Below are 23,588 nucleotides of genomic sequence, written 5' to 3' on the forward strand. Positions count from 1 at the left end.
TCAGTCTCCTGTGGTCCCACTGTCCTAATCAAATCAGAACCTGGATGGCTAGGGAGCCCAGCTGAGGCAGCCCACACAGTCACCCTGTCAAGGAACACAGCAAGGTACACAAGGGTAGAGAGTGAATAAGGAAGCATTAATAGGGGAATATCCAGCACATTTGTCTGTCTTTATATATAAGTGTTGTTCTTGACATGGAATTCTATAAATTAAGGCTTATCTGAATGTATGAAACAAGCATATCATCTGACATTCAGCAACAGGGAAGCTTTCTGGGCTTCCATTTTCTACTGCCTTATTGCTGGAATTGTCTTGCCTCTCATCTACTACAAAATCAAGGATTTTGGCAGGTAGAGACATGTATAAACCCTTACTGCCAACAAATAAATCCGAATGCAGAGCAAGACCAGATTAGTGTACTCATCTTCCAGAAATATGTTTCTTTACTCCTCATGGCTCTCAGAATTGCTTACCATCATAGTTTATTTAAAATGTAAAATGTAAATTACTACACAAAACATAAATATAGCACACACACATATATGCACATACATATATGTGTGGGTGAATATTTTAATGTTTTTTAATATACCTGGCTCTGTGTTATGTATTTCACATAACATTACTCACTTAACATTTACTAACCTTGCATAGTGTGTATCATTCTCATTTAGCATAGAAGAGTCCTGAAGCTAGAAAAGGGTAAGTCAACAACAAAAGTTCACATATTAAGGAAAAGGTGGAAGCTAGGGTTCAAACCACAGGAATCTAGTGCCGCGTTACACTCTTAATCACAAAGTTTTACTGCCTACAAATGCTGATTCACATAGAGTAATGTACTATCATACATTTGTTTCTGGAAAACAAATAAAAATGCTGCTTACCCCATAATAACATTAACAAATTCAGTCTAGAAGCTCTTTCATGATAAAGGAATTGAGGTGATTACTTAAGCATCACTTTAAATATATATAAATTTTTGGTCTGAGCACTCCACAGTAGCAGAGAGGGGCAAATGAAAGCACTGTCTAAAAGACAATGGATTTAGACATAAGTTCCTGAAGAAATATAAAGGGAAAGATTTTCTCCACACAGTGTTCATCACCCACTGTGAAATCTTCTATTTCCACCAACCCAGGGAAACTTTAATGATAAGCTGAGGGCAGTACAAAACAGAAATGTGCAGAGAAGAACACTACATATTAGAGGATCTATTGTTTGTCTTTCAGAACATACAACCAAAATTTATGCTAATATCATGCTAAATTTTAAAGATTTTAAGTAATACAAGCCTAATTTTACAATGTATACATTTTAAGCACTATTGGAAGAGCCCTCCTTATTCACACTATACATCCCCACTGCGTATACTTCTGGAACAAATTGGCAGGCATGAATTCATAGGTCTGTCTGAAAGAACTGTGTCCCTGATGTGTATGTATCCAGGTGTTTTTGATTTTTATTTATTTTTGTTTTTATTCTTCCGGGTATGGGATGTGATAGGTAACAATCATCAAAGAAGAAGCCTTGCACAAAATATTTTACTGAAGTTAGTTCATGTTATAAATATGAGACAAAAAGTAATAAAAACAAATAACTCCAGTGTTTTTGAAATATAAGTAGTGGCTTCTTTTTAGAACCTGCTGCCCATCTGGCCAACTAGGATTGTGGAGAATTCCAGTGTTTTGGAGGGTGCTGCATCCCCAAAGAAATGAGATGAGAATTATGGCAACATTTGTTAACTCTCACATTTTGGATAACCTGAACAGAGCAGGTGTGACAAAATTCTTAATTGAGATTTGGTTTTGATCTTAACTGCTTACTTGATAAACACCATATATGTGTTATCCTATTAAAACAATCCATATTTTAAAATGGCATGTATGTTATAAACTAGGGGAACATTTTTCACATGCTTAAGGGGACACATCAGATATCATCTGGAACAGACCACAAGTTAGAAACAGTAGGGAGAGAGAGGTGGGTTCTGCTGAGAACCAGAAAGAATTGGCCCAGTGAAGTATGAAATACGGTGGGAGAAGGGCCAGCTCTTACTCCATTCCAGTTGATAGCTGCCAGGTGTGCATGTGGTCTCATTGTTCATAAATCTCCTTTGTTTTAAAGACAAAAGGAAAATGTATACATTTGTGTGTGTGTGAAACCTCCCCATTTTAGTGTTGGCAACTGATACAAAAATCTTTGAGACACTGTGCTGGCAGGCATTCTGTACTCCAAGCCACACACATGTGCAGGTGGGCAACAGCCCACAGGCCAACTACTGTGCCCTCAATTATAGATAAAGGGCATCATTCTTATGTATGCAACTGTTTTCTCTAGCAGTTGTTCTGACAGGATTTTGTTTGCTTTGTTGATTTTTTAAAGTAACTTTCTAGGTTTCAAATTATCATCCAGCAGCAAGCTCCCAAAATGTTTCTGTTTTGTTTTGTTTTCACTCTGAATTGACAAAGTATTTAACTGGATCAACTCATTTTTCACATATATTTATAGCATAAACAAGGCAAGATTTTGTTGTCATTGGATTCAAGTAGTCTTGGTTTAAGAACTACGTAAAGCCAAAGCGGTACTTGTATGCCACAGGGATTTATTTTCTTAAATATGTCAAGAAAGAAAAAAAAAGAGGGAAAGGGAGGGAGGGAGGAAAGAAGGAAGGAAGGAGGGAGGGAGGAAGGGAAGGAGGAGAATAGAAAAGAAAGAAAAGAAAAAGAACATGGGAGAGGGTGTCAGTCGGCTAGGGGAGGCTCAAGTAAACCTTACTAATTCCTGAAACAGAAAAATACCTGCTTCTGTCTGAGTTTTCCAAGGTTGATAGTCTTCAAAAGTTCTCACTTCCCAGTAATGAACACAGTACTTTTCTATATGATTCAAGTGTGTTTTATTTTCTTATAGAAACAAAAGTAGAGGTGTTTATGATCACTTAATAAGTTCTTTTTCCTGTATCTTCTGACCTCGAAGAAATTTTGAAAACTCTAAGTAACAAATACTGGGTCAGAAAGCCTCAAAACCTCATAGTAAAAATGCCAAGTGTTGACTATTATAGATTAATTGTTTTTAGTGAATATGTAAAATCTGATACCAAGGGATAGTCAGAAACAAATATAAAATCAAGAATCTCAGAACTCCAGGTAATCTAGCAATCATTTTATAATAATAACACTGAAGCAAAGGAAAATTAAATGATTTACCCAAAGTCACTTCTTTGGAAGTCAGAGTGAGACTTTAAAATTTAGTTCAAAACACTAAATAAGAAGTGAAAAAAAAAATCCTCTATATTTATAAAGAGAGAAAGAAAAAAAATCAAAGATATGAGATACTGAGATGCAAAAAATTTCATGAACAAATGCTTCAATAATATTCAAACTGACATTGTTCTATTTTATTTTCTCTAAATAGCTGCTGGGAAACCACTTGGGCTAGAAATATTAAGGCACAGCAATTTAAAAGGAAGAATATTAAAATAAATGTATCCATATCTACATGTATATTTCATGATGGCGATTTTAAATGGGTTCCATTTCTGTCATTTTAATGAGTGAGTTACAGGTCACCTAATAAAAATTTCAATTTATATTAAGTATTTTATAAGTCAATTTGATTTATTTTTACATACCTAGACCTAAAATTGATATACATGGAATTCTTCTTCTTCTATACATTTGTGGTACATTAGTCTATAATACAATTTCTACTTGAGACATTAGCTGCCATAGTTTGTGCTTTGAATAACTGGGATATACAAAGAAATTCAGAGAAAGGAGGACATATTTTCAAACAGTATTTACATGACGTATGTCATAATTCAATACAACATCAAAAGGAATAATCTATAAACATTTGGTAAACTTTAAGTTAGAAAAGCAGAACTCTGATAGTAAAATTAAGTTATGCCTGTGAAAAGAGAGGCTTAAATGTACAGTATGTATTTCTTCATCTATTGCAATGTATAACCAGAATAACCTGTATTCCCAACTCAATTTCAATCATAACATAAGGTAACAGACTACAGTAAATATTGTTATATCATAATGATTCACACTTCTTTGTAGGCACCAGCAAAAATAAAAAATTTTATATTTACACCCCAAAATCTATGTAAGTGATTTCTCAAAGAACCGCAGAGTATATTTCCTTTCTGACATTTCAAATATGTATGACTGAAATGAGGAAGCATTTAAACAGTTTTATTGGATATATTTGCCCATCTAAATCCATATACCTTCAAAAAGTAAAGGAAGATAGAAGGGCAGTTTCTATGAGAGAATTACATATTTCTGGACTATGTAATTTCTCTGTATTTTTATGAAGTTTAGAGCTGTAGGATTTACCACTATTAATGGACTTCAGACTGGGCTGGTTTTAGTTTAGCTTTGTTTTGTTTCAGTTTATTTATCTTTAATAGCTTTATTGAGGTATAACAGCTCGATGAGTTTGGACATATGCAAACATCCATGTTACCATCACCACAATCTGGGGAATAAACACATCCAACATCTCCCAGAGATTCCTTGGTTCATTTGTTTCTTTTGTGTATGTAGTAAAACCACTTAACATTTGATCTCCCCTTGTAAAAAATTATGAAGTGTGTAATACAGCATTGTTAACTATAGTCACTACGCTGTAAGGTAGAACTCTGGGCATGTAGTAATAACTGACACTTTATGCACACTGAATAAAAACTCTCCATTTCCCGCACACTGCCATATGATCCAGCATTCTCACTTCTGGATATATATCCAAAAGAATTGAGATCAAGATCTCAAAGAAATATTTGTACTCTCGTTTTCATTGCAGCATTATTCTTAATAGCCGAGACATGGAAACAACACATGAATGGGTATAGAAAATGTGGTATATATTGATACATACAGTGGAATATTATTCAACCTTAAAAAAGGTAATCCTGCCATTTGCAACAACATGGATAAATGTGAAGGACATTATGCTAAGTAAAATAAACCAATCATAGAAGGATAAAACATTGTATGATTCTACTTATAGGAGTTATCTAAAATAGTCAAATTCACAGAAGCCGAGAATACAATAGTAGTTGCCAGGGGCTGGGGATGTGGGGGAAATGGGCCAACTTTGTTTTTTATCAGTATTTAAAAATTCAATTCCTCTTAACACAAAATAGGTTTACTAATCAGAAAGATTTTTACGATGAAAGTTTTGTGAATTGCAGTACTAATCCATGAAGAATTTCATTAAATATCAATGAAAAAATGTTATGTTAATCTTAAAGATGAACATATATAGCTGCATAAGCATATATAAATTCAAGAAAAGCAACACTGCTTTTAAGATCAGAGAACATATTTTCATGAAAAAATACTCTTCTTGTAAGATGACATAATTCCTCAATCAAATGCTCAGATTAAAACATGCTTTTCTGTATTTAGCCCTGAGCAGTTTGGTGTGAAGCATGAAAGGAAAAGCAACAGAAAAATTACTCTACATGTCATTATGCCAAGTAATAAAAATGTGCTAAAATAAAATTTATACTGTAGAAACTAGTATTCTAATCTATCCAAATTCAGTTTAGTTTACAAACATAGACATCTGAAAAAAGCTCTGTTTCACATAAATGCTCCTCTTGACACAAATGCCTTACAAACTCTCCCACTTTCTCCCACCATACCTCATACAAACATATTTCCTCTCACTCAAATCACTTGATATTATTTTAATATTTTAATATTTGACTGGAAAGCTACTGATACTGCTTGATTTTTGTTAATAAATTAGCCTATTGGGACTATTGGAAGGATAAGATTATTAGATTATTTGAATAGGATTAACAGAACAGCTGCCTTATTTTGTATATGCTTCGTATTTAACTAGACCAGTGACACCTTTGTCATTAATGACTGGTAAACTTTCAATTTCTATTGGTGAACTTTCTTTTTTTTTAAATTTTTATTACAGTATAGTTGCTTTACAGTGTTGTGTTAGTTTCTGCTGTACAGCAAAGTGAATCAGCTATACATATACATATATCCCCTCTTTTTTGGATTTCCTTCCCTTTTAGGTCACCATAGAGCACTGAGTAGAGTTCCCTGTGCTATACAGTAGGATCTCATTAGTTATCTATTTTATACATAGTAGTGTATACATGTCAGTCCCAATCTCCCAATTTGAACTTTCATTTCTAAATCTCAAACATTTCAAAAGAAGTCCTTTCTTCTTTATAATAATTGACCACAGATATTTGTTTCTAAAAGAAAAATAAACCAATTTTCATTTAGTACCATAGGGATATTTCAGCATAAAGAAATCAAACAATCTGAGGAGACACAAATAATAGAATTACAGGAAATAAAATCCAGGTTTTCTCATGTCTGGCCATAATAAAAATCTTTAAAATGACTTGGACCATGTCTACAGACATAAAATAACAATATTAAGTTTGACTACAAGACCATTTTGTTCATCCCATAGCTGGCATCAAGTCCCAACTCCTCCACTAACTCTCTGTGTGATCCTGCACAAGTTGGCCATCTTCATTAAGCCTCAGTTTTCTCATCTGTAAAACCGAAGCATAGACAATTCTGAAATCTCCTGTAAGCTCTCAAATTCAGATAATTAGTGATTAGTTTGCATTCAGAAATTGGCCAAGTGACCACACTGGCTTTACTCCAATCAGTGTCGGCAACAGCGTGTCAGCACTCCCATTAGCAAAACTCTTATATGCTGTTGAGTCCAAACAATATTAAAACAGTGATAACAAAAAGAATTTAAATAGCCAATTTGAGTTAATACAAAAAACTATAAGCCTGTCAGGAAAAATAACAGCACATGCCTTCCTATGCAGCTGAGAGGGAAGTTTGGTTATCACCAAGTCCTAAGAAAAAGGTGTAAAGTCCTTTAAAAGAATTCAAGACTTAGCGCAAAGCCAGCTCAATATTAGTGTAAAATATCTTTCAAAAAACATTGCTAGTCTTAGATTTAAAAATCAAAATTAAATGAATAAGCAATTTAAGTAAATAAGGTTTCACAAAGTATCACAACAGTAAAGAATTCATTTTTGTCTAACTATTTTGAATTCAGTTACATGATATCATGTAGTCACAGTACATAACTTTATCCCAAATTACAGCAAATATCAAAAGTCTTCACTTTCATTATCACTTCTTCAAAACTATAAACCAGTGATCTAAGAATTTTTGCTTCAACAATATGAATTTTTGTTTTGGTAACATAACACTTACAGAATTAATTTTTGAAACTTACTGAATTTAATTGTAGCTCTTCTATCAATGCTAGGCCCGAAAACAAAAATAAGTGTTCCCCTCTCATTCCTCCCAGTCTCCACCCTCAACCTTGATGCTTACATTTGCACAAATGGAGCAAGTCATTTATTTAACAAAACAAGAATATGATTTCACAAAGTCATTCTAAATCTATTTTAATAAGTAAGGTTAATATTAAATCCTATTTTGACCTGACAAATGAGTAAGAAACAAGAGTATCCTGAGCCAACATTTAAAAATATACTTTAGGGAGTTCCCTGGTGGTCCAGTGGTTAGGACTCGGCGCTTTCACTGCCAAGGGCCTGGAAGTGACTTCTCAGTTCCAGGTGACAAACAAGTAATATTTCTGAATCCCTATGTATTTTAAGTTATGGTTAAGATATTCCCTTTAGCAAAATGTTGATGCTCAGACGTTAGGGGAATCACAGCTCTCAACTGAGATGATAATAACAAACTAAAAGTAAGTCTAGAGTGGAGCTGTGACTCATCCTCTCATCACACTCAAAAGCTGATAGCTAGAAAGGTTTGAAATCCTCCAATGACACATTAAAAAAGAAGCAAAGAACTTCCTGGTTTTTTGAGGGAGATCTCTACAGCACAGACTCACTGGAGAAAAGTTTTTAAAAATTTGTCTAGGTTTGAGATAGAGTAGACCTGTTTTCCAATCTTAGGTTACATGAATTTCACTCATTTTCATGATGAAACACACATTATACACACATGCATTAAAATAATCCTTTTTAAAAAAAATTATTAATTAATTTATTTATCTTTATTTTTTAAACATCTTTATTGGAGTATAATTACTTTACAATGGTGTGTTAGTTTCTGTTTTATAACAAAGTGAATCAGCTATACATATACATATATCCCCATATCTCGTCCCTCTTACGTCTCCCTCCCACCCTCCCTATCCCACCCCTCTAGGTGTCACAAAGCACCGAGATGATCTCCCTGTGCTATGCGGCTGCTTCCCACTAGCTATCTATTTTACATTTGGTAGTGTATATATTGGTCCATGCCACTCTCTCACTTTGTTCCAGCTTACCCTTCCCTCTCCCCGTGTCCTCAAGTCCATTCTCTACATCTGTGTCATTATTCCTGTCCTGCCCTTAGGTTCTTCATAACCTTTTTTAAAAATTCCATATATATGTGTTAGCATACGGTATTTGTTTTTCTCTTTCTGATTTGCTTCACTCTGTATGACAGACTCTAGGTCCATCCACCTCACTACAAATAACTCAATTTCGTTTCTTTTTATGGCTGAGTAATATTCCATTGTATATATGTGCCACATCTTCTTTATCCATTCATCTGTCGATGGACACTTAGGTTGCTTCCATGTCCTGGCTATTGTAAATAGAGCTGCAATGAACACTGTGGTACATGACTCTTTTAGTAGGAGATCTGTATGTTTAAGTGGAGCAAATCTATTTTGTATATTGTCATTTTTAAAATGCAAGGTTCTAGAGTAAGGGAGCATAATTTTAAGTTCAGATTTTATTTACCACTTGTATAATCACAGGAAAGTTACTGTACCTCCCTAAGTGTTAGTTTCCTCACCTGTAGTCGAGGCATAGTGATACCTCATAGGGCTGTTAAGAGGATTAATGAGATAATTACTTCAAACAACATAAAAGAAATAGTGGCTATATTTAAAAATTATTTAAATACATTCAATATCTTTCATCATTTCAAGGTTAAAGACAAATGATCATTAAGTTATCTGAATTATTATATTTTGCTGATAATTCTGCAAGCAAAATGCACATCTTACTGGTGTCGCCACATTTTAAGTGTCAGAAGGACTCAGGCTATAACATGATTGATAATTCAAGTAGAATCAAATGCAAAAGCCTGTGAGTGCTCAGAAAGTTAGTCTGATGTGGTGGAAGGATCCCTCGGGTGGAGGTCAAGACCAGATGTGTCTTTATATTGAGTGGGCAATATCTGTTGAGTAAGCACTTAAAATCTTTGAGACTTGGTCTTCCCACCTAAAACGTTAAGGAGCTGGACTGCATAATTGCTAAGATAGATCTCATCTAGCTTTAAAATGAGTGTTGTTTTTTTTTAGCATTTAGTAATAAATTATTATTTTGGGGGAGCTTACTATAAAGCAAACAGCATGCCCTTTATGTATTGCCTCATTTAATGTCATTTATTCAAAGCTATTATGAATATCTACTATGTGTTAGCCCCTTACTCTTTACAATGTGGGGTGCAACAATGACAAAGCAGAAAAAAAAAATCCCGCTTTCATATCTCCTATATTGTAGTAGCACAGACAGAGACAACAAATAAATAATCATGCTATGTTATTTGGTGGTCAATACTATGGAGAAAAAAATATATAAGGTAATAAGGTGAAAAAAGGATTTCTGAGATTGAGGAGCTGCAGTTTTCAATAGAGTGGTCGTGGAAAACTGCCCCAAAGAGAAGACATGTGAGCCAAGTCTTGATGTAGATAAGAGAGACAGCCATTGGGATAAGTAGGGGAAGAGCCTTCAATGCTATGGAAACAGCAAAGCAAAGACCCGAGGTGAAGACTGTTCATAGCATGGGGCAGACTGAGGGGAGAGGAATGCAAATGAGGGCAACCATTACAGGGGATCGGATTGTGGAGGACCTTTTTGATAACATTACAGGGGATTGGATTGTGGAGGACCTTTCTGATAACTGTATTTATGCTGAACAAGGTGGGATGCCATCAGAGTCATTAGATGATTTTAAACTGTGGAGGAATATAATCTGACATATAATACATAGACACACACACACACACACACACACACACACACACACACATGATCACTATGGCTGCTGTATTGAAACTAGACTAAAGGGAGACAAAATTTGAGGCAGGAAGACTAGTTAGGATGCTGTCCATTTAACTCAAGCAAGGGACAACAGTGGATGTATGGACAGTTGAATATAGAGTATAAAAGAGGACCAGAACAGTAACAACATTTGCAGGGCTCAGTGAAAACTGAAAAGGTGCGGTTCTTGTTGAAAAATTTTAAGAACTTTAATACAGGGAGAGCAAAACACTAAACCAATCACAGAGCCTTTCTGAGTGTGGAGCGCTATGTGAATGCATACAGGGTTACATTCTCATGAAGCTGGTCCTGGAGAGAATTCAAGGATAACTCCAAGGTTTTTACCTGAGCAATGAAGTGATGAAGCTTTCACTAATACTAATACATAAGAAAAAAAATGTGCGGGAGAGGAAGGTTGGGGGCCAGGGAAAAGGTCAGTAATTGTACATATCAACATTCATGAGATGTCTCTTGCACCTCACATAGAGATGCCAAGTAAGCAGCTGGATCTATGGTTTGGGGGTTCAGGGAGAAGTTTGGGCTGAAGATATATATTTAGATGTAATTCATGTATCAACTCACATTAGGCCTAGAGTAAACACAGACATTAGAGGGAAGAAGTCAAGGACTGAGTCCTGCGAAAATGAGGAGGAACTACTAAAGAAGGCTGAGAAAAAGCGGCAATGAAGAAATACAGACTCATGGGCTCTGGAGGCAAGTGGACCGAGCCAAAGGGAGAAGGGAAAGATTGACTCTATGATATTAAGTGGTTCTCATGGATTGATAAAGGGATGACTAAGAACTTACTTTTACGTTTAACAACACAGAAGTCATCATTGACCTCAGTAGCACAATTTGGTGGAGAGAGTAGTTTTGAGAAAGAATGAAAGGAGAGAAATTAGCATCAGCACATACACAGCCACCACGAATTTAGCTGAGAAGGGAAGTAGAAAGTGGAGAATGGAATTAAGGAGAACATGGCAAAAAAGGATGTATTTGAGAGGAAGAAATAATTGCATCCTCAGAATAATCCTTTCAAGTTGGCATTATTTTTTCTATTTTATAAAGTTTAAGTAACTTGCCCTAGACCACAAGACTAGTAAGTTACAATAGTATGTAACCACAAATTATTTTATTTAAATAAGTGTGCCACTTTGAATCACTGCCTTAGAGCAATTACTTAGGGTCTTAGCATCTTAGGGTTTAAGAAGAGAGACTTTATATAAACGCACTGGCTTAAAAATGGTAGGGGCTTAAGATCTCGGCTTAAATGTCACCTCCTCAAAGAAGAGTAGGCCCCCTCAAGATCTCCACCACATCGTATAGTACATTTCTTTCATAGTACTCAACAAAATGTGTATTTTTTGCTTACTTACTCATTTCTTTTTTGTTTCCCAATTATAAATGAATTCAGGAATTTTTTCAGAATTGTTCTGAATTTTTTCCACAGTACCAAGCTCACATTGCTCACACTAGTATATGCTCAATAAATATTCGTTAAATAAATAACTACCTTTACTTCATCCACCCCTTTCATAATCATGCCAATACAGAGAAAAGAAATATATATCTATCTTCTTGGATATTCTTCTCTTTTACAGAAGCAAAAGGACAAATGTTCATTCTCTTCTAAAATCTGATTCCATTTACAGTTCAAACTCTAATACTGGTTATGAATGTGACATTACATTAAATTATGGTGATAACGTTTTCATATAAATTATATTATTCATTCAGCTTCTCATAAAAAATAACCAATGAAATAAAGTAGAAAAATAAAGGTAAAATATGTGAAATGTCAATAGAGAATATGTTAAATTAGGAAATCTAGTTGTTCAAACTAGTTCGTTTTTCTAGACCTTCAATAATGATAATACTTTAATATATTTCACACATATAGCCACAAAAGGTATTATTCACAGATATTACTCTTGAAGCATCTGCTTGAAGAATCGTATTAATTCCAAACACTTCATTTGCTATTCAGCATTCTCTTGCCTGCATTCTCTACCTACAATATTTTCAATTTAAAGAGTCTTCAGTTACAACATGGAGCTAAGATTTAATCCTGACTTTAAATCTAGTAGTTTGGGTGCCACTAACAGATTAAAAAAAAAAAAAGTAGGCTTACTTCAGGAGAAAAGAGAAAAGTAAGCACTAGTTTGTCTTTTTGGCCACTTTGGGATCAATGCTGTCACAAATCTGCTTATACATTAAAGCTCCCATCTATCTAATTTGTCAAAAAACAAAACAAACAAACAAACAAAAACCCGAGCTCTCATGCCAATAAAATGAAAAGAGAAAAGAGATAAGAAAGAAAGAAAGAAAGAAAGGAAGAAGAAAGGAAGGAAGGAAGGAAGGAAAGAAAGGAAGAAGGTAAAGGATGAGAAAGAGCAGAGGTACTTTTAAATTTCTCAAGGTATGAATACTGGCAACTGATAACCCAGTTTATTGGGAAAAAAGCTGCAAAAATAAAATTGAGAGAAACTGGAAATAGCTTTGATGAAGTAGGAGAAACAGATCATAAAAAGAAGGGAGGGGGAATAAGTTGTTCAGATGATGGCCAGTGTCTAGGTGCCATTAATAACTTTTCCCCTTAAGCTCATTATTAATATTAAATACTCTAGATTTAGGATTAGACAGTATTCAGTTGCACATGATCAAATTTTGTATATTATTGTATGATTATATTATAGGGAATATCAAGAATAAAACTACATGTCACCACATTCCCCTCTTTGTTTGGAATAAGCTAGTCTATAAATAATTGTTTTTACAATGCTTCAGTCTCCATGATAACGATTTTTTTTATTATTATTACATGTACACTAGAATACTACACTGTAGTTTCTATTACAGTCTGATGTCTCCTTTGAGAGTTGGGTAAATAATTGTATGGTGCAACAGAACAATTTTGTTCTGAAAGTATCTTAAAATAATCTGTATGTTTACTCTTTAAAATAATCTAGCAGGGCTTCCCTGGTGGCGCAGTGGTTGAGAGTCCTCCTGATGATGCAGGGGACACGGGTTCATGCCCCGGTCTGGGAAGATCCCACATGCCACGGAGCGGCTGGGCTGAGCCTGCACGTCCGGAGCCTGTGCTCCACAACAGGAGAGGCCACAACAGTGAGAGGCCCACATACAGCAAAACAAACAAACAAACAAACAAATAAATAAATAAAATAAAATAATCTAGGGGAGACAAGCGTGGTTTTCAATAGCTGTTTTATCCTAATTGTGTATTTGTTCTTTTTAATTAGCATTTCATCAAACTATATCATGAGGATTAGAGTGAGTGAGATTTCATTGCATTTGATATGGTCTGCTCTAAATAGACAGTTTGGATAGGTTTATGGAAATAATTTTACTGTCTAGATAGGATATATTAAATATGTAGCTTCTGAAGAACTCTATTAGGAGTTAGATGGCATCATATAAGGTAACACATTGCTAAAATGACAAAAGGTGCGTCTGAACAGACTATATATCTCACTAGTAACATACATGTAAGTGGGCTATAATATCACCCTACGTGTGAGTGTGTGTGTTCCTGATATTCAATCTTAAGCATAAAAGAATGATCACATCCTCACTGATTTATGCAAATTTACAGTGAAATTAAATAAGCATAAAATTTGGTAAGTGCTTCATAACTTATAAAGCTTTCAAGCACGGCAAGAGAAATAGATTTGACATAGTTATTAGACTTTGGTTTTAAAAGACAATAGTAAAAATCTTGATTATATCCTAAATGGCTTATGCAAATCAATAGGCTCTGATACTAGCACTAGCTATTGTTCAAAAGTCCACTGACTCATTGCTCAGAGAACCAAAATGTGTCCTCTTAGCATTACCAGATTAGTTTTGTTCTACAGTAATGTGGTATACCAAAGCCCCAGTTCTTTGTTTTCTGAAAGCCATAAATATTAGTCTCTGCCTTAAGAAGGCATATTAATAACTTATATTTGTGATTATAACCTAAGGCAGTGTCCGCATAATACCTAAACAAACAACCACTTCTAGGAAAACGTTGTTCAAACCAGTTGATGAACAGAAGTGGCCGTTTTAGTCAATCTGTCAAGTCTAGAATCCTGTGGAGGTGTAGCTGTAGGTTCATACATCCCTCAAAATTCTACCTCAAAATTCTGAGTTTCTTTGCTTAGAAATAAGAGGTATTTATTGACTCCAATAAGGATATTTCACAGAAGCATTATAATTCAGAAGACACCAGGTTTTTGATCTATAAGATACTATGATTTATTTCCTCAACTCTGAAACATTTACAAATATATAAAGCCCAACAGTCAATATTTTCATTCCTGAAATTTGGTGTGAAGCTACATTAAGGGCATGTATTGTTGTTCATATGATGTACAGTCCTTTCTCACTGGCTCACAAACTTCTAATTTAATTAACAGAGTGCCATTAGCCACTACCTTTACTAGGAGTTGCACACTTTGAGAACTTCTATAAGCCTATTAAGTAATCAGGGAGGAAAAAAAATCATGTTTACTTTATTCTGGTTTAAATTAATCACTAGTAATAAACTTGTAACTTTTACAAGGACAGTCCTTTAAAATGGGCTATACAATAACGTCTTGTCATCATTCAGTCTTCAAAGTGCACCAGTACATAGTCATCTTTAGGGAGTGTAACAGAACGAGGAAACAGGCATAAGTAGTTAAAAAATGAAACACTATATTTTGTTTAGTTTTATTTAATTTTAGTAATTTTTTACTAGATATTAAGTAAAACTATTGAAAGAGATTTCATGTTTCTCATGAAGAGGGAACATATTATAAAAGTTTGAAAATAGTATACTTTATAGTACATATTAAAATTTTTATAACTGAGAAATCAAAATTTCTAAGACTAATTTACATTTATGTAAGCATATGTGTGTGTGTATGTGTGTGTGTGTGTGTGTGTGTATATATATATATATATATATATATATATACATAAAGTTTGTATACACATAGGTGTTTCCTCTACTAATGCCAGTATTCTGAATTGGCAACAAATACCATAACTTATATAGTCTCAAAAAATAACAGAATTTATCAAATATGTGTCTTCTAAAAATAAATATACAGGTAACACATTGCTTTGGATTTTAGAATTTTATTAGGAGAAAATAAAGATGTAATAGCAGTGAGGCTAGCTGGCCACTTGGCAAGGCCTTGATTTTGACTGGACATTCTTAGTTTACGGTCTTCAGTTTCACAGGCAATCACTTAATTTTGAACAACCAGAGATCACAGCAGGTTATACTCAATTGGAAGGATTCTGGTTCACCAAACTCTAAAGACATCAGTGCCTAAGTCAATTTATAAATAGATTTCCTACTTGTTAATTTATAATGAGAAATATGAGTACTAAACAAACTAAATACTTATATATACTTGATCAGTACGGTCTTTCCCATCAAGCAAATGACTATGAGGAATAAAAAGTACCCAGAATACTGATTTTAACCATGATTTCAGGACCCAACGTAATTAGGCAGATGACATCAATAGCTAGTACCATCTAGTTTTGCCTCCTTATAGAATCCATCTCAATCACAGGGATATACCTTCCATACGGGTTTCTAATAGTGATGGCACTCTCACTTTTTAGCACTAGAACCAAACCAACAATTCATTTCCAATTGCCTTAAAAAAAAAAACTTTCTTGATCTCCTAGATTTTGTGAATGTAGCCTTTACAAGAAAGAGTACCAAGAGGATCAGCAAATCATTTGCTGCCATTCCTTGATGCTATAGCATGGGAGATATCAATTATGGCCCTCTTCTCTGATAAATCTGGACTGAGTCTCACACTCTTTCTCAGAGCAGCAAGCAGCCCACCGCAGTCACCATCAGTTGATTATAATTGTCATTTTAAATGAAATTCATTTGCCATCCCAGAGTTAGAATTAACTTTCAGACATGTTATATATTCAAACATTCAAGATTCAATGCCATGGAATTTTCCCTGCTTGTGATAATGTTGTTTCTGTGATTTCAGACCCATCAGTTACAAAATATTGGTTCAGGTGGGTTGCTTATACAGATGTTTGGTTGATCTCACCTTCTATATTTAATACTCTATAACGTCATTTTCAATGAATTTCTTATCTTCAAATTTTGGAAGCAACTTACTGTTGCTTTCCACATACTAACCACACTTAGGTCCATCTGCTATCATATAATCTTGCACTTTCCCCCACACCGATCTTATTCTAAATTTTCCTCTTAAGATACACTGCAGTTTAGTGATATGCAAAGGAACAAGAGAATTCCACATAATAGGATGGATTGGGGAACTACTTTTTAGGAAATACAAGTGACATTAATAGTACTTTCCATAATAAAAATTCTGGGCTTATTGATACAATGGTATATGACCAAATAAACCTTTGTGATAGATGTCCTAGAGTGAAGTGACTAAAGCTGATTTTTTTTTCAACACTGATAATCATAAAATGGAAAAGAAATCATATTAAAAGTATAAGAATATCTGCCCCTTGGTAAGTAATTTCTTACTTTGGGGTAAGTTTTAAGTTGTTTTGTTGTTGTTGTTTTAATGAAAAGAAAACCAATACACTCAGTTCTTCAAGAAAGTTTGAAAATAGGGAAGTTACCCCAATGCAAATAAGGTTAGGTTTGATAATACACTAAACATTATCATTATCTAAGGATATACCTGACAATTAGCCTCCTCTTAAGAATCCTAAAAGTTGCTCTTGGTAAACACTGATTTTTTTTGGGGAAAAGTGTTACTTGCTTCCCTTTCCCTAGAAGTAACTGGCTGTTCTTGAGTAGTTACCTGTGTTATTCTTTGGGCAGCTATTTGAAGATGAACAGCTGAGGTGGAGAGAAGGCAGCAAGACCCTGTGGGAGAGACCGTGACTAGGATCTGGACTGGTTTATTTAGAGATTCATAAACTGGTCTGTGAGTTCCCACATAGAGATTTTATATATAAATATTTTTTAATAGTTAAATGTATGCCCAGCTCAGATGAAATGTATATATATATTTATATAAATATATAAAGTATCTTATTCAATTCTTATATGAAATGAATAATAAGTATTCCCATTCTACAGATGAGGAAACAGATGCTCATAGCTAGTGAACAGTGAAGCTGAGATTCAAATCTTGGTATCTCTTACTTCACAGCCGAAGTTCATATTCCCTACTGCCTCACATTGAATAATCCAGAAGTAGAGAAATGTATTCCTTTCAGATTATTGTTTTCTTAAACCCATGGATGAAGTTGGTGGTGGGCTTTCTGTAAGCAGAGAATGCAGTGATCTATTATACTAGGAAGAACTCCATCCTGAGACAGAATATGTGGAGTCTTGTGAAGGTGTCACCGGGGGAAAGGAAGAAATGTTTTTCTCAGGAAGGCCCACAGTTTGAAGACTGAACACTTGACTGAGGGGGTTCTCCTTGGAGGAGGTAACCTGTCCCAGACCTAGGCATGAAATGACCTATGAGTGGGGTAAACAGAAGCCTATGAGAGACTTCATGAAAAGGGGTCTGGATTTGGGTGGCCTGAGAGGAGTCACAATGGTAGTAATAGGTTCTTCTCCATATTGAACTTCTCTTCTGTTACCCATGGAAAGCTTCCTTAAGGACTTAAAGGTTAGGTTCTACTTTGAAGAAAACCAGAAGGGTTCATTTCATACTTGGGATAGATGAATGAAAACCATGTCTCTTCCTCTTAAGTCAGTGTAGCGGGAGCAAGAGAAAGGCAGCTTTGGTAGAGCCCTGCCTGGAGGAAGCCAGCGCCAGAGCGGGGAAGCAGATAGCATGACTAGGAGGCCGGGCACAGTCCCTAAGGGACTCACACCTGAACAGGGAGGTGACACCCTGGGGAACAGATGCTCAAGACGCTGTTGATGGACCATGAAATAGCCAAGGTTACTGTGAGAAGGACTAATTCCTGATGATCTTTCTGATAAGGTCTCAAGCCATTAAAAAAAGGAACATGGTCTAATTTTTGAGACGTATTACTGAATCCTGGGCATTACGTCAGGAAGGCAATGTCACCTAAATTATAAGCAGTAATGAGATATGGTGAATCTGTGATGAATTGAGTGTTCCCATAGCTTAAAGGAGGGCACAGCTCAGGGTGAAAAGCCTAACTTTGAACCCAAATTAAATACAACCATTCTTTCCATCAACATCACTAAATTTCACTTATCTGTTTCATCTTGGTACTGCCATTCCCTTTCTTTCCTTCTTTCTATCATTTTCACCCAAATATTTTCACGATGGCTTTCTTTTAGCTTTATCTTGAATTGATACAGAATAATTAACTGCCAAAGAGCGAAAATGTTTTCTCTCACAAAGAAGGCAGATCTCAAGGAACAAAAATGCCATTTTCACTCATTATCTAAATATAATGACATACACGCACAACAGGAAAGTTGTTTCTCTTCCTAAAAAGAGTTTTGCATTTAGGTTATGATAATTTCAAATTGTTTTGCTAATTGATTTGTTACAGGTTTCCCTAGTGCTTTGTGCCTTTTTTTTTCCTCCTGTGTATTCAAGCATTGCACAATTATATGGCCTGTGTGCATTTTAAAATGCATGAAAAAAGAAAACAGTTAAGGTAATATGCAATAATTCAGAATAAAGTAGCCCTATGTATCTAAAAATGCAACAAAGTTATTCAGTATTCAATTCAGTAATGAAATCCACCATTTTACAGCTTATTCATCTACCCTAACTCTCAAAAAAATAAGAAAAGAGCATACACTTATGCACATCTAGAATTAACTCAACTGTCATTGTCACCCCTCCCGAGTGCAAATAGCTGATCATTGTTTACCACACAATCATGCTCAACTACAGTTGTTTCCCTCATTTGCTTTCCAATTTCCTTCTGCCTTCTTTATCCCTGGCATTTAGCAAAAACATGTCTTCAGAGGGATAAGAGATTTCTTTATTTCATAAAGAGGAAAGCATTTTTAGTTTTGGCATGTGTATAAGCCAAATATTGTTCACTATGCCATGTTGTCAGGACAAATGTTTTGCCTCTCATCCTATTGTTAAAGACTGGCCAGGGTGGGGCTGATTGACATTCTTTTGTGTGAAGAACCTTCCCTCAACAATACAAGAACAGTCTTGATGCAATATTTTGCCAGGCAACACCATAGTCATTTATGAAACTAGTTTATTCTTTCCTTAAACACTAGTTTGCTGTCCCAGAAAGATGACTGAAGAAAGTGAGCTGCTCTCTCTCTCTTCCAATTTTGTGTCTTCAAAGACTTAGTCAGTATCAGGGAATTTTTTACAAGGTGTATGTTGGTTAATAACAATAAACTATATATACTCTGGTATTTGGGCAGATTCTAAAAAAGGAAATCTGTTGTGATTCTTTACCATTTTTTACAAACTGGCCCTGCGGCTCCTTGAGAGCAGATAATTTCTATGAAACTTCTTAACATTTTCTTCATCATATAAAACATAGAGAATGATTTAATTAATATTTATTAACCTATATAAAAATGTCTTAATTCAGTTTGTCTCTTTTTTTATGTAACTTCAAATCTGGTGGGACACTTTTATTAATAGAGCACTATTTAATGTTTGAGGGGGTCTGTTTAAGCTAGATGGCAGCTAAGACACTGCACCAATGACCATAAGTTAAATACAAAAAATACTTTACGAAGAGCCAGCAAAATAGTATAATTTGAAATTTTTATTACCTTACCACAAATTTTCAACTTAATATACCACTTTGGAAAAGTGTGTGTGTGTGTGTGTGTGTGTGTGTGTGTGTGTGTGTGGTAATCATTATGTCTTAACAATTTATAAAAAAAAGGTGAGACAAAGAAATGAAAGCAGAAAAGTCTTGGCATATTTGATCTTAAAATTCAACCTACTATTCTGTGAATGAAAATGAAAACTAAATGCCTACATTTCTTTTTCTTATATTTCTTTCCCTTGGGAATTTACAACATCTTCAAGGAGAGTTTGAAACCAATGAAAAAAGAAGCAAGTTCCATTTAATATTTATTTTTAGCTAGGACTTGGCAAAACCAGATGCCAGGAGTAGTTCTACCGTTCTGAATACTAAATATTCAACAGATGGCTCTTAGATTTCATCCAATCTGGAAATGCCCCAACAGGAAACAAAGATGGTCTTCAGATTGTCCCTTTTCTAATAAAATATACTTCCCACACAAGCTATGAATAGGAAGGTAAGAATTACAAGCTCATTCTATAAAACAATGAGTTTAAGGACTGTACCAATATTCATTATGTAAACAAATATCTCCCCAGAGAGTAGTTTATATATCCGTTTTTAAGTGAAGTACTGAGAGAATAAAAGATGGAAAAAAATCTCAAAGAAGGTTTGGAATTCCTACTTTTAGTAATTTCTGGGTGACCACTCTTAACTACATAGTGCCTTTACAATTTGAAAATTTATGTGCCCCCCCTCCCAAATTCTCAAATGAAGTTTGGTCAAACAATAAAACCATTGAGATCTGGCAATTTCCACAGCATGAGGATTCTTCCACTGTAAGACTACAGATGAATTACAATGAGGCTCAAAGAATAGTCATAAATTAGCTAACCCAAATACTAGATGTTTTATATTCCGTAGAAGTGAAGCGTGTGCTGTTTTCTTCTCATTATAAAGACAAATACATTTGCGTATGGTATCTTAGTGAGTTGAGTCAAAGTAACTGTTCAAATAGCCAAGCTAACATCAATTAAAGGACAACTAGTAAGTAACATAGCGAACATTCAGTAAATGGTAACTATTATTCTTGTTTTATTGTTAGTACTAATCAGTTAGCCATACTAGCTTGTGCATTATATAAAACTGTCTAATAGAACAAAGTATGCAAATTTTGTACTTTTAACACTTCCAGATTTCAGCCAGTGAGATACAACAAAAGCAATGTTGAACCAGAAGTCAGGGGCTTTAATTCTATTTTTTTAAAAAAACATCCCTTTATTTTTTATTTTAGGCAAGGCATTGTATTTTTTTTTTTTTTTTTGGCATCTCAGTACTCATGTATGAAACAACAGTCCCTCTATTCAGAGAATTGTCTTTAGGATTGCATGTTACAGTGTATATAAAACACTTTACAAATTGTATATTAATCCTCCAACTAAAGTAAATGTTCCTTTTAATGGTAGTTTTATTATGGAATGTCACTTATTTTTAGTAATTCATTCAAGAAATATTTATTAATCATTTATTGTTCCTGGCACCGTTCTAAGTGCTGGGGATTTAATGATGAACAGTATTGACATACTTACCACCCTCACGAAGCTCATAATCCTTAAAGAATATAATTCATAAAAGACAGAAAAACAGGCAATTAATAAAGCTGAAAGAGTTTATATGGTGAAGTATACAAAGTAGCAGTTCAACATATCTTGGAATTCAAGAAAGGCTGAGAAGTTGGTGGCTAATCTGAGAACAGAAAGATGAGCCAGTGGAGGGAGAACTGGGTTGAGGAAATGCTTCACAAGCAGAGAAAGCAATCCATGAAAAGGCACAGTCAGAGCAAGGGTGTATACTTGAAGAACTGAAAGGCTGGTTCTAAAGTATGTAGAGAAAGCAATGAGAAGTGATCAGACATAAGTAGGAAACCATGTAAACAGAGCTCAGTAGCCATATTAAGCAATTTGGACTTTAAGAGCAACGGATTTTAAGCCTATAAGTGACACAGTCAGATGTTCATTTTTTAAAAGGTATTCTGAGAGCAATTGTGGGTAATGAGTTAAGCAGTAAGAGTAGAGATCAGAACACTTTTTAGGAGACTGTGGCAATAATTCCAGTAAGTAATAAGGGTAGGATATATTAGAGAAAAAAGGGAGAAAAAGTGGTAATGAGAATGGATAAAAGTGATAAATGGAATCGATGTTTAGATGGTAGAATTAAAGACTTTACATTTTATTGACTTGTGCCGGGCACAGGCATTAGGAAATGGGGAAATTGGTTGAGTCAAATGGACAAATGATTCCAAGGTGTCTGGCTTAGACTTCTAGGTGGCTGGTGTTGTCAGTCACTGAAATAGAGAACACAAGAGGAAATACGGGTTTTTGGAAGATGGTGTGTTCAGATTTCAACATTTTGAAGTTAAGATGCTTACAGTACCTCAACATGAAGCACAGGACAGAGATCTGGACAGGAATAAAGATTTGGGAATCATCAGCATACAGTGGAAATGAGTCATGGGAGTCTGATAGTTCATTGAAAGAATATGAAGCAGAGGAGAGAGTGTTAAGGACATCCTTATAACATTGAGATGCAAAGAATGGACAGAGTAAAGAGCCCACAAAAATGATTGAGAACAAATGGTCTGACATATAGGTATATAATTGGGAAAGTGCAATATTATACAATCTAATATATAAGGAGATGTTCAACAGCACCAAATCCTAGGAAGAGGTCAAGGAAGGAAACTTCTCCTATTTCCTCTAAGTGTTGGTTTCTTCTTATGTAAAGTAGAGACAAGAAGTTATAAGGATTAATTGAGAGAACATTTATAAAATGCCCACCATAATGCCTGACACATAGTGGTTCAAAAACTAAATGTTACATGTTCTTACATTTATTATAACTTACCTTACCTATCCCACAGGATTATTGTGAGGAATATATGAGATAGTATATGTAAAGGCTCTTTGTAAATTGTAAATTACTAAACAGATATTAATGAGCATTACTCCCTACATTTTAATATCACTATTTCATCATTAAACTTTAATACATTGTGGTGAATAGTTCCAAGCCCTTTTCAGAAAATGCTTTATTTTACAATGCTTAATGCTTTAGCAAAAAGTCATATACACCATCTGTGATGGGCTGAATTGTTTTCCTGCCAAATTCGTATGTTGAAGTTCTAGCCCAAGTACTTTAAAATGTAATCGTAATTGGAGATAAGGTCTTTAAAGAGGTAATTAAGTTAAAATGAAGCCATTGTGGTGGGTCTTAGTCCAATCTGACTGGTACCCTTATAAGAAGAGGAAATTAGGACACAGAAAGAGATACAAGGGACTTGTGCACACACAGAGACAACCATGTGAAGAGGCAGCAAAAGGGTGGCCACCTACAAGCCCAGAAGAGAGGCCTCAGAAGAAACCAACCCTGCCAACATCTTGATGGTGGACTTACAGTCTTCAGAACTCTAAGAAAATAAGTTTCTGTTATGTCCTCTGGTCTGTGGTATTGTGTTATGGCAGTCCTAGCAAACTAACCCACCATGCCTAAATGCAGAGGAAGTTGCAGGGTCATTTAAAACTCTTATTGTTGCCTCTGATTTTAGGTAAGAAAAGGTACATTGTAATTCTGTTGTCCCTCATAAATCTGATTCATCATATTCAGATAAGCATAACTATTATCCAAAGCCTTCTAATACACTTCAGAATATGGTGTCCTCACTTTTAAAAATAAAAGATTGGACCAATTGAGTCTCTTAGACTGTTTATACAGGCCTCCATTCTTGAATTCTTTGATTTTTTTTTTTTTTTTTTTTGTGGTA

General features: G+C 34.8%; 1 protein-coding gene across 1 annotated transcript in view; it reads right to left on the reverse strand.

Moving 5' to 3' along the window:
• MDGA2 (MAM domain containing glycosylphosphatidylinositol anchor 2) overlaps positions 1-23,588 on the reverse strand; it is an 803,556-nt gene that overhangs the window by 493,155 nt on the left and 286,813 nt on the right. The gene's annotated exons all lie outside the window — the stretch shown is intronic.

This window comes from Neophocaena asiaeorientalis, unplaced genomic scaffold, assembly GCF_003031525.2.
Source record: "Neophocaena asiaeorientalis asiaeorientalis breed wild unplaced genomic scaffold, Neophocaena_asiaeorientalis_V1.1 scaffold464, whole genome shotgun sequence".
Classification (NCBI taxonomy): Eukaryota; Metazoa; Chordata; class Mammalia; order Artiodactyla; family Phocoenidae; genus Neophocaena; species Neophocaena asiaeorientalis.